Source organism: Aquarana catesbeiana, linkage group LG13, assembly GCF_042186555.1.
Source record: "Aquarana catesbeiana isolate 2022-GZ linkage group LG13, ASM4218655v1, whole genome shotgun sequence".
Taxonomy (NCBI): domain Eukaryota; kingdom Metazoa; phylum Chordata; class Amphibia; order Anura; family Ranidae; genus Aquarana; species Aquarana catesbeiana.
In genome coordinates, this window is record NC_133336.1 from 148,819,450 (window position 1) to 148,832,614 (window position 13,165).

The 13,165-nt window shown below is 47.1% G+C and overlaps 1 protein-coding gene across 1 annotated transcript in view; it reads left to right on the plus strand.

The window, feature by feature from the left end:
* Positions 1 to 13,165, plus strand: part of ZFYVE26 (zinc finger FYVE-type containing 26) — a gene marked incomplete in the record, with an annotated part of 1,901,467 nt that overhangs the window by 1,258,410 nt on the left and 629,892 nt on the right.

A 13,165-nucleotide genomic window follows, 5' to 3' on the forward strand; every position in this document is an offset into this window, starting at 1 on the left:
ATTTATTGATCAACGTAAGTACAACCAGACTGTCTGTTTTTTTTTCCATGACCATGAACTAAATTATAACCACGGGTTGCAGAAAAAAGATTTGCACGAGTCCCCCATCAACACAGACAGTGTTACCAGGGGAATCCCTCCTGCTGGGCCATTGTCTTCTTCCGGGGGGGGGAGGGCAGGAGCAGACGGGGAAAGGCATACCCGCTGGGAGAAAACCATGATTATCGCCAGCGGCTATAGCAAATTCGGCAGGCTGCTTGTACCTAAGTTGATCGATTGTTCAAATTTGTACTTTCAGCTTGCCCACTAATGGTTTGAATCTCAGCCGGTAAGAGATTTGAACCATGTATGGCCGGCATTAGTCGTATCCCTGAATAAAACTTGGTACACACAGGCATTTTTTTCTTTTTGTTCAACCCAGCGGGCCAAATGAAACAAAACAAACTAAGGAGCTCACTGTACTAAATATGTGATGTTAGTACAGCGATCTCCCCGCTGAGCTATTGTGTTCTGCCAAAACACACTGGTCAGCAATTGCAGCTATTGGCTTTGAGCACTGATCAGATGTCGATCGGCAGCTGCTTTTCCAGCATGCCCATTTAACAGAAGTCGGACAGGCTGCTTAAAACATGGGCTGAATGTCAAGCAGTTTCTGTTGAACTGGCTGTTATTCGGCCCTTGTGTACCAGGTTTTATATGCAGCCAGACATAGAAACATAGCTTGGTGTGCTACGGAGATGGATGCATGCCGTTTCTGCTCCAAAATGGGTAGATTGACTAAATCTAACCCACATAAGCGATGCCACAAGTCAGTGGCGAGCTCAGGGTTATCCCGGATATTTTCAAGAGACAAACTTCAACCAGAAGCAGCCTGGCTTGCAGCAAGATGGCGAGGGCCCGACACAGGGACAACTTTAATGAGGAGTCCCTATCTGCTTCAGAGGACTCGGTGAGAGAAACAATGCACCCAGATCACCCACTCACATTTGCAGACATGACCATCTCTGCAGACATTAAGAACTCATTCTGAACAGTCATCACAGACTTAAAAGCAGATCTCTTTCAGATCGCTTCTAACAGAGCAACTATCCTCTGCAGATCGATTGGCTAAAAAGAGGGAGAGAGCGATAAACAGTCTGGAAGAAATCACCAGCACACATTTATTACACCTCATCAGACAACTAGAAGATCTGGACAACAGGGGACAGAAGGAACAATATTAGAGTAAGGGGGGTCCCTGAAGCGGTGATTGCTGACCAAATCAAACCTGCGCTATGCTCAATTTTTTTTGGAGAGACCACCTGAATCCCAAATTGATTATGACCAAGCTTATAGAGCCCTGAAACCTAAAGGACCAGATACAGCCTCGTCAAGAGATAAAATATGCTGTTTAAAGCGGAGGTTCGCTGAAAAAAAATAAATAAAAGCCAGCAGCTACAAATACTGCAGCTGCTGACTTTTAATATATGGATACTTACCTGTCCAGGGAGCCCGCAATGTTAGCAGCCGAAGCCGATCCGTCCTTCGGCTCTTGGCTGCTGCCGCCGCCATCCTCGGTGAGGGGATAAGGAAGCGAAGCCTTGTGGCTTCACTTCCTGGTTCCCTACTGCGCATGTGCAAGTTGCCCTGAGCATCCTCTCTGGTCCCTGCTGTGTTCTGTGTCTCACAGAACACAGAGGTGGAGGAGAGCGTAGGCGCCGGAAGTGGCGTAGGTCACCGCAAGCGCCACGGTGATCTATGCCAGGAAGTTGGAGCAAATACCTGTATTAGACCGGTATCTGCTCCCTCCTCCCCCCTGAAAGGTGCCAAATGTGACACCGGAGGGGGGGAGGAATCCAAAAAGTGGAAGTTCCATTTTTGGGTGGAACTCCACTTTAAGCAATTTCTGCCCAAAAGAAGAGATACTTGCTAAAGCAAGGCAAAATGAACTGATTACTTTCAATGGGAACACCATTACACTATACCAAGATCTATCACTCATTACTCTGAAAAATAGGAGAGCACTCCGCCCTTACTGTAAATTCTGAGAATTAAAGGAATTACATATAAATGGAAGTTCCCCTTTGCTTTGCAAGCAACCTTAACAGCAAAAATGTTATTCTCTTATTGCCTGATAATTTACCCTCTTTTTTTGTGAAAACTTGCAACTATATTTGATTGAACTTCTCTACTGGCACCAAGAATTTAAACTAAGTCCCTATAAACAACACCCATGTCAAAGAAAGGAAAAACACATAAACACACCAGTACGAATAGCATTAAGCTTGCTTCCTAATCCAAAAATCCCAGGATGAGAGATGACTGTTGAGGATATGTCCACTGTCTCATCAGTGATAGACTCTTAAACTGCAGGAGATTTTTCGCCTCTTACAACAGCATCCATAATTTTCTATGCTGAAAAACCATAACAAACAAAATGATCAAAGGAAACTAAACTTGACAATTATCCTATCCTTGGATCACTGTTAAAATAGAAAACATGGAAGAATAAAACAGATAAAAAACCTTCTGTGTGCAGCAGCCCCCCTATTACTTACCTGAGCCCCATCTAGATCCACTATGTTGCCGCATTGTCTCGACTGCCCAGGACTCCCCTCCTCATTGGCACCATTGGCTCCCGCTGCTGTCAATCAAAGTTTGCCAGCCAATGAGAAGAGAATGGGGGCTGGGCCGTGGCTCCGTGTCTGAATGGACACACGGAGCTGTGACTCGGCTCGGTGCCCCCATAGAATGCTGCTTGCTGTGTGGGAACTCAACAGGCCAGGAGCACCGAAGAGGGACTCGAGAATTGGATGATCCAGGCTGCTCTGTGCAAAACCACCTGCACAGGGCAGGTAAGTATGACATGTTTGATATGTTTAACTAAAAAAAAATAAGACTTTACAATCACTTTAAGAAGGTCAGTTTCCAACATTTATGATGTAGTTAATGTTATTTGCCATTTTACCTTTATTGCCTGAAGAGTCTACTTGTTAACATGTTTCGATATAAATGTATCCACTATAGGATTTAGACCATTCTAAATCTATAACTAGCTGCTTACCTAGATGGTGCACCACATAGATAATTGGTACAATAGTATGATATTCTCACATATGACAATATAATCACAATACATGATCTGATAACTCTGACACTGGATCAAATTAAACCACTACCCATGATACAAACCTATTAACTATGAGATGGTGAGTTCATAATGCAACATAACAAAATTACTTCTGCAACTCTTCATCCTAAACTGTCAGATAGTTTAATAATATGCTCTGTTTTGGGGCGCATGTGCGGCATGGAAAGGAGCGGCTGCTCCTAGAGAGAGCTCCAGTCCCCGCAGGGCTTTCAGACAGAAATCCAGGGACATCAAGCTCAGCAATCGGTTCAATTTATAGGCATCCCCGCACACTATAATCTGTGCATGTCTACATCATGGAAGAAGCAGCAAGTCCCTCACCAACTACCACCTCAGGTCACAGGAACGAGGCAGCATGGCTAAAAATGGCGCTGGAGCCATGCCAATCTCACCTACCTCTTCCTTTTCATCTATGATGGATCAACCTCTGCAAAACACAGAGGCACCTGCAAACAGTGAGTACACCCCCTCTCAAAAGCTGGACATCAGCCTAGACACCCTTTGCTCAAAATTACTCACCAAATTCCAGGCAGAGATCTAGAAATCCACCACAACTGTCTCAGGAAATAGCAGCACTAGGCTCACGCTCTGACCTACTGGAGAATAAACATGATGAATTGGCAATAGCATTCAATGATCTCTCAAGAGAACATGAATCATTATCCTCAGACTTCATACAGTTGCAAGCACACATGGAGGACTTGGACAACAGAAACAAGAGGAATAATCTCAGGATAAGAGGTGCCCCATAATATATTACAAATTTACGTGCATATTCCACAAAATTATTTCAATCTCTGTTGCCAGAACAGGACCCTCAGTCATCTACCATGTTTTAAGAGCGAAACCAGATAAACCACCCAGGGACATTGTCCACTGTATGAAAGACTTCCTAGAGAAAGAGGAAATAATGTGTGCTGCAGGTAGCACTAGAAATATCACTCTAGATGGGGTTCAGCTGCAGATACAGTGGAGACGGAAAGTATTCAGACCTCCTTAAATTTTTCACTCTTTGTTATATTGCAGCCATTTGCTAAAATCATTTAAGTTCATTTTTTTTCCTTAATGTACACACAGCACCCCATATTGACAGAAAAACACAGAATTGTTGACATTTTTGCAGATTTATTAAAAAAGAAAAACTGAAATATCACATGGTCCTAAGTATTCAGACCCTTTGCTGTGACACTCATATATTTAACTCAGGTGCTGTCCATTTCTTCTGATCATCCTTGAGATGGTTCTACACCTTCATTTGAGTCCAGCTGTGTTTGATTATACTGATTGGACTTGATTAGGAAAGCCACACACCTGTCTATCTAAGATCTTACAACTCACAGTTGCATGTCAGAGCAAATGAGAATCATGAGGTCAAAAGAACTGCCTGAAGAGCTCAGAGACAGAATTGTGGCAAGGCACAGATCTGGCCAAGGTTACAAAAAAATGTCTGCTGCACTTAAGGTTCCTAAGAGCACAGTGGCCTCCATAATCCTTAAATGGAAGACGTTTGGGATGACCAGAACCCTTCCTAGAGCTGGCCATCCGGCCAAACTGAGCTATCGGGGGAGAAGAGCCTTGGTGAGAGAGGTAAAAAAGAACTCAAAGATCACTGTGGCTGAGCTCCAGAGATGCAGTCGGGAGATGGGAGAAAGTTGTAGAAAGTCAACCATCACTGCAGCCCTCCACCAGTCGGGGCTGTATGGCAGAGTGGCCCGACGGAAGCCTCTCCTCAGTGCAAGACACATGAAAGCCCGCATGGAGTTTGCTAAAAAAAAAAAACACCTGAAGGACTCCAAGATGGTGAGAAATAAGATTATCTGGCCTGATGAGACCAAAATAGAACTTTTTGGCCTTAATTCTAAGCGGTATGTGTGGAGAAAACCAGGCACTGCATATCACCTGTCCAATACAGTCCCAACAGTGAAGCATGGTGGTGGCAGCATCATGCTGTGGGGGTGTTTTTCAGCTGCAGGGACAGGACAACTGGTTACAATCGAGGGAAGGATGAATGTGGCCAAGTACAGGGATAACCTGGACGAAAACCTTCTCCAGAGTGCTCAGGACCTCAGACTGGGCAGAAGGTTTACCTTCCAACAAGACAATGACCCTAAGCACACAGCTAAAATAAAGAATAAATAAAGAAGGAGTGGCTTCACAACAACTCAGTGACTGTTCTTAAATGGCCCAGCCAGAGCCCTGACTTAAACCCAATTGAGCATCTCTGGAGAGACCTAAAAATGGCTGTCCACCAACGTTTACCATCCAACCTGACAGAACCGGAGAGGATCTGCAAGGAGGAATGGCAGAGGATCCCCAAATCCAGGTGTGAAAAACTTGTTGCATCTTTCCCAAAAAGACTCATGGCTGTATTAGATCAAAAGGGTGCTTCTACTAAATACTGAGCAAAGGGTCTGAATACTTAGGACCATGTGATATTTCAGTTTTTCTTTTTTAATAAATTGCAAAAATGTCAACAATTCTGTGTTTTTCTGTAAATTTTTGGTGCTGTGTGTACATTGAGGGAAAAAAAAAGAACTTAAATGATTTTAGCAAATGGCTGCAATATAACAAAGAGTGAAAAATTTAAGGGGGTCTAAATACTTTCCGTCCCCACTGTATATCCAGATATCTCACAAGCTACACTAGACAGACGCAGTAAAATGAAGGAAGTTACCGCTGTGCTTGCCACAGCTACGATCCGTTACAGATGGGGTTCCCCCTTTAACCGCTTCAGCCCCGGAAGATTTTACCCCCCACCTGACCAGAGTGTTTTTTGCGATTCGGCACTGCGTCGCTGTAACTGACAATTGTGCGTTCGTGCGACGTGTCTCCCAAACAAAATTGACATCCTTTTTTTCCCCACAAATAGAGCTTTCTTTTGGTGGTATTTGATCGCCTCTGCGATTTTTATTTTTTGCGCTATAAACAAAATAAGAGCGTCAATTTTGAAAAAAACGCATTATTTTTTACATTTTGCTATAATAAATATCCCCCAAAAATATATAAAAAAACATTTTTTTCCTCAGTTTAGGCCGATCGTATTCTTCTACATATTTTTGGTAAAAAAAAATCGCAATAAGTGTTTATTGATTGGTTTGCGCAAAAGTTATAGCGTTTACAAAATAGGGGATAGTTTTATGGCATTTTTGTTTATAATTTTTTTTTTTACTAGTAATGGCAGCTATCAGCGATTTTTATTGTGGCACTTACGTTATGGCGGACACATTTTTGGGATCATTGTCATTATACATCGATCATTGCGATTAAAAATGCACTGATTACTGTGTAAATGACACTGGCAGTGAAGGGGTTAACCACTAGGGGGCAGGGAGGGGTTAAGTATGTTCTAGGGGAGTGATTACTAACTGTAGGGGGATGGGCTAGCAGTGTCATTACTCTGATAACTGCTCCTGATGACAGGGAGCTGTGATCAGTGACACTTGTCACTAGGCAGAACATCAGCATCTCCCCGTTCATCCACTCCGTGAGGCGATCGCGGGTATCCCCGCGGCGATAGAGTCCGCGGGACTCGTGACCCGATTAACGGAGCTCCCAGCCAGCGCGCGCACGCAATGGCACGGCGGGGAATTCAAATGGACGTACCTGTAAGTCCATTTGCCCAGCCATGCCATTCTGCCGATGTACATCGGCGTGCGGCGGTCGGAAAGGGCTTAAGCTGATCGTACAGCACAATGGCACAACCTATATTGCCACTTCAATCTCCGGGGGGCAAAACATCTTGATTAAATTGGGCCTTTTGGACCCCGGCAACCTACCACGCATTCCATCTTCACCCCGCCCAGCTCCTATTTGGAGCACTCCATCACATGGAGACAGACGCAGAACCAGAAATGAAGCTGGTAATTGGAACCCTAAATAATTTAGCATTGCTATAAAGATGGACCAAAAGCTAGATCCTTTCAACTTTGAACCATAATCTTTGAAGTCATAATCTGCTTTCCTGGTTAACTGGAGTTTCCTTTTGATTATAATTCATATCGACTGACTGGTAAATATATTGGTTTCAACACTAGTTTTGCAAGTTAATACTGTTGAATGTAGACTATTACAGTTAAAACTGTTCATTTAATTAATTAATGATCCAGCAATGACATCTTCACCTCTATATCGGTACTGCATGTTCCACCTATCCTTTTTTTTGAGTGTTGAATCTCATTTCTCTATTCTGACTTTTAATAACATACAAGCTTATATGCACCTACCTTTGTATATAGAATATACAGAACTTTTCAACCTCAGACCTGTTACATAAGCATTACCAGAGTTACACACCTTCAAGTTAACTGTTGGATCCCCTTTCATGTTTTATTGTTTAAATAGATGAACAGAATACTAATTTGTTTTATACCGTACCATCACTGATTTATCCATTACAAGAATATAAGGTATTTCTCATTCGTTCATTGACAGACACAGCCTTCTTTATTCAGAACCATAGGGTTATATACTCCCTACAGGAGTAGGACACTAAGCAGAAAAAAGACTTGGCTACGCCCATGGGCAGTCCTAGGTGATATACACCCCCCTCTCTGCTATAGACCTTCAGTTTTTTTTTCTGCCTAGTCAGAAGTGAGGACCTAGTTCCCTGCTGGGATCTCTTGTCCTGGCAATTTTTATTTTTTAGTTTGATGTTTTTCTCCTGTTTTTTTCCGCTGAGATCTACAATCAACTGCAGGGCTGGGCGACGGGCTGGACATTCGATCCAGTGGTCACCCCAGTCTGGCCAGGGAGCGTGTGCAGACTGCAGCTACACGCTAGGTCGGCTGCGACATAGCCCCACTGGACGGGGGCTGGCTCTGCGAATTATACGTCTTGCGAGGTCGCATTCAGCTGGGTCTTGGCTCGAGTTGCAGCGTCCCTCATGGATGACAGTCCCCCACTTCGGTGGCGAGGAAGTTCTGTCTGGAGTGGTGCCTGCTTGGTCCTGGTATGGTGAGTAAATATCCTCATCTCCCCTTAGGGGGTTTTTGTGGCTGACGCGGGCCCCTCTACAGGTCCCCTCTGTCCCTGCACCCTCTTTTCCTGGCCCTGGAGGTACCTTGGTGACCCCCCTTCCCCCCTCCATATGGGGTAGTGTGGTGGGTCCTGGGGGACGGGGTTGAGTACTGGTGGGCTGGGGGAGCATGTCCCAAGGTGCTGTGCTTACCGGGGGGGGCACATCCCCCCTCTCTCTCATCCTGGGAGGCTACAGGGTTCTCCTACATCTGTGGTAGTCTTGGGTAGCACAGCCGGTGGCCATTTTGCCGTAGCCAGCATCCTTTTCCCTAGTGCCTGATGACTTACTATGGCCGGCGCCCATGTTTGTGTAGCTCGGCGGCCATGATATGGTGCATTTTGGCTCAGGCAACGGCAGCCATTACTTTGTAGCCCAGGATGGCGTTTTTGGCAGACGAAAGCTCCTCTTTTTATCCCGGCGCTGACTCCTGTGTTTTCTTCCGCCTTGGACGCCACATGTGTGCAGGTCTACATCTGAGGCAGCAAGCACTACACTGGTGGGGTGGCGAGTCTGGGGGTTCCCTCCCTCTCTCTGCTGCAGGCTGTGGGGTGTCCTGGTGGTCCGGTACCACTACTGGTGTGGGGGGTGTCCCATTGTAGTGGTCACTCTTGGTGTGGGCTCTCTTTTTTTTCTCTCCTATAGAGTCTCAGGAGCATTTTTCCCCACCTGACCCCCTGTCAGAGGCTGCAGGTCCCTCTGGGTCCTAGTCATCCGTTGATGCACTGACGGCAGCCCTGGAGTCATTTGTGTCCCGGGGGAAGGTGGCTCTTGGGCGCTGGACTAGCAAGATGCGCCCCCGCCTTCCCCTGCTTCATCTGTCTAATCAGATCCTGAATCTGATTCGGCTACCATGGACTGGGTCTGCGGCCTCGGTCCTAGATCTTTCGGACAGTGCGGATGATTACTCAGCCCCAGTGGCTGTGCACGAGAAAGCGCTGGTGGACCCACTGATTGCGGGAAACTTTAAAGATGGAGGATTCGGCCAGGGCTGCGATGGAGGTGCCGGTCCTCTTTGGCACTCACAAGCCGCCTCACACAGCAAAAGTGTTCCCTTATCCTTCCTTTTTTGATAAGTTTGTCTATAAAGAATGAGAGCATCCTAAAAAAAACCCTTTGTGACCCCAAAGTGTTTCGCTGTGCTTTATCCCTTTGAGGAGAGTCTGCTCAAAAAATGGATAACTCCCCCTGTGGTTGATCCCCCGTTTCTCGGTTGAACAAAACCACTATGATTCCGATTGAGGACTCTCCGGCCTTTAAAGACCTGGCTGACAGGAAGGCAGAGTCTCTTAGCCACACTATGTTCTCTAGTGCGGGTTCGACGCTTCGGACGGTTTTGGCTATTGCTCTGGTGTTGCGAACGCTGACAATGGGAGAAGCTGTTGTGCCGTGACCTGGAAGGTGACCAGTTTCCTCCTGCCTTCACGGAATTAGCGGACCATAAAACCACAAAGTGTTTTTTTTCGTCCCTCAGGGTCCACTGACAAAGGCTCAAAGTCTTTCAAGCCCCCCTCGGGAGGTCCCAATCGGCCCTGGTTGGGCAAACTGAGAGCGGGCTTCTCCAGACCCCCAGATAAGGCTCCTTCGGCATGAAGAGGCGCCCTCATCTGCAGTTCGGGTGGGGGACATCTTTGCTGGTTTCTGGGCCTGTGGACTTCTCTGATAAATGACAAGTGGGTCCACTAAGTGATTATGTCTGGTTACAATATCGAGTTCGAGACTTGTCCCTCAAGCAGTTTTTTTCCGTCTAGTCTGCATCTGTCTCCGGACCGCTTGTTAGCCCTCTGGGGGCCCGGTGCAAGGCCTGTTGCTCCAAGGGGCGACTGTCCCGGTTCCAGTGTCAGAACGTTTCCAGGGCTTTTATTCAAACCCATTTATGATCCCCAAAAAGAGGGTACAGTACGTCCGATTCTGGACCTCAAGGCCCTGAACCGCTATGTGCGGGTGCGGAAGTTCAGAATGGTGTCCATTCGCTACGTGGTGGCATCTCTTCATTGGGGGACTTTCTTGCCTCCATCGACATCAAGGATGCCTACCTGCACATTCCGATTTGTGCACAGCACCAGCGGTTCCTCCGCTTTGCTGTGGGAGAGGAGCATTATCAGTTTGCAGCGTTACCCTTTGGTCTCGCTTCCACTCCTCGGGTCTTCACCAAAGTGTTGGACCCGGTTCTGGCGCTGCTGCCAACAGGGAATTGCTGTTCTGGGCTGCCTGGATGACCTTTTGCTGCGAGCAGCGTCCCCAGCGGCCCTGAGCGGCGACATGGAGATCACTGTTCAGACTCTGGCAGATTTTGGGTTGCTGATAAATTACTAAAAGTCTGCGTTGATTCCAGTTCGGAAATTTGTTTATCTGGGTCTGACTCTGGATTCCGCACAGACCAGAGTGGTCCTTCCGCAGGACAAACTCCAAAAATTAAAGGCAGCAGCCAGCTTGCTGCTGTCCAGTAGGTGGGTCTCCCTGTGGACTTGCATGCAGGTACTGGGCCTGATGGTGCCTGCGTTTGTGGCGGTCCTGTTTGCTCAGTTCCATACGAGACCCCTGCAAAGGGAGATCTTGTTAAAATGGGACAAATGTTGCGAGTCTCTAGACAGTCTGATTCGGCTGAGTCAAGGAACCAAAGGGTCCCTGATCTTGTGGCTTCGTTCCCTGGCTCTTCGACAGGGAAAATCCTTTCTCCAGCTGTACTGGATGGTAGTCACCACTGATGCCATACTGTCCGGGTGGGGAGGAGTCCTGGGCCTGAGCTCGGCTCAGGGTCACTGGATGCTGGAGAAATCCAGGCTACCTATCAACATCTTGGAACTCCGGGTGATCAGACTCTGTCTGGATCATTGGACGGATCGACTTCAGGGGCTCCCGATACGGATCCAGTCAGACAATGCCACGGCGGTGGCCTATGTCAACCACCAGGGAGGAACAAGAAGTGTGTTATCCGGCCTGGCATTCTACGGTGGGCAGATCGTTTCGTCCCAGCCATCTCCGCCGTTCACATTCCGGGGGTGGACAACTGGCAGGCAGATTACCTCAGTCGTCAAGTATTGGACCAAGGGGAGTGATCCCTCCATCAGGAGGTATTTCAACAGATCTGTCTACGCCAGGTATCTCCAGGAATAGATCTAAAGGCGTCCCGAATCAACAGGAAGGTGCAGAGGTTTGTGGCCAGGTCTCGGGATCCTCTGGTGGACGCCTCAGATGCTCTGGTTGCTCCGTGGGGCCAGTATCATCTGATCTACGCCTTTCCTCCTCTCAAGCTTCTGGGGCGGCTGTTGCGCAGGTTTGAGGCCGAAGAATTCCGGTCATTCTAGTGGTCCCGGACTGGCCTCGTCAACCCTTGGTACGCTGACCTGGTGCGTCTGGTCGCAGACGCCCCCTGGCGGCTGCCTCTCAGGGAGGATCTACTATCCCAAGGGCCGATCCTCCACCCTACTTTACCCTATTGAAAGCCAGGTGTTGAAGGATAGGGGCTTATCTGCGTCTGTGATTTAGACGCTGCTCAAAGCTACAAATTCTACTTACATGAAGGTATATTATTGAACGTGGAAAGCATACATTTCTTGGTGTGAGTCAGTGGGGTTTCACCCACATTCCTTTTTGGTGACTCAGATTTTAACTTTTCTTCAGAGGGGTGTTGAAAAGAATTTGGCCTTGAGTACTGTCAGGTGTCGGCCTTGGCAGTTTTCTTTCAACGCTCCCTGGCTTTGCATTCCCTGGTGCGTACCTTAATTCAGGGAGTGTGACATGTGGCTCCACCGGTGCGATCTCCCTTGCCACCGTGGGACTTGAATCTTGTACTTTTGGTTCTACAGAAGCCTCCATTTGAAAATATTTGAGAAATTCCCTTGCTCACACTATCACAGATGGAGGCCTTCTTGGTGGCGGTTACTTCTGCTCGCAGGGTGTCAGAGTTGGCGGTGCTGTTGCACGCCTTACTTGGTGATTCATAGGGACAAGGTGGTGCTTTGCCCTTGTCCTCCTTACCTTCCAAAGGTTGTCTCTGATTTAATTTTAAATGAAGACATTGCGTTGCCTTCTCTGTGTCCCAGGCTGCAACATCCGAGGGAATTTGCCTTGCACACCTTAGATATATTATGGGCTGTCAGGGTGTATTTGGCGGCCACTGAGTCTTTTCGAAAGTCAGACTCCCTGTTCGTGATCACGGACGGACCAAAGAAGGGGCTATCTGCTTCCTCTGCGACCATTTCTAGATGGGTCAGGCAGACGGTGACTCAAGCCTATTCTATCAAGGGTCAGGTTCCTCCCCTCCCGGTGAAGGCGCACTCGACTCGGGCGCTGAGTGCCTCCTGGACCTTCCGTCATCAGGCGTCAGTAACACAAGTTTGCAAGGCGGCCACCTGGTCGTCGGTGCACACTTTCAAAAAATTTTACAAGTTTGATGTGCTGCGGATGCTTCTTTTGGCCGCAAGGTTCTGCAGACTGCGGTCTAGAGGTTTTTTCCCTCATGAAAGTTTTTTTTTTTTGCTGGTTAGATTGGCTCCAGGTTGTTATCGCTGAGCTCCAGTTTGTCTAGTTGTCCTGGTTTTTTGTTGGCTGCCCCATCCCTCATATTTGGCACTGCTTTGAGACATCCCTATGGTTCTGAATAAAGAAGGCTGTGTCTGTTAATGAACGAATGAGAAAATAGGATTTTTGTCTTACCGTAAAATCTGTTTCTCTGAGTTCATTGACAGACACAGCACCTGCCCCTCTATGGAGTTTTAATACTTCTGATACTGCTTGTTACATAACTGAAGGCCTATAGCAGAGAGGGGGTGATTATCACCTAGGACTGCCCATGAGCGTAGCCAAGTCTTTTTTCTACCTAGTGTCCTACTCCTCTAGGGGGCAATATAACCCTATGGTTCTGAATAAAGAAGGCTGTGTCTGTCAATGAACTCAGATAAATGGATTTTACGGTAGGTCAAGAATCCTATTATTCTGGACCGAATATACACAGCGCTCAGCACTAGATTTCCAGTCATTCTCTACTCAATGCAGTTCAATAATATAACCCATTATGG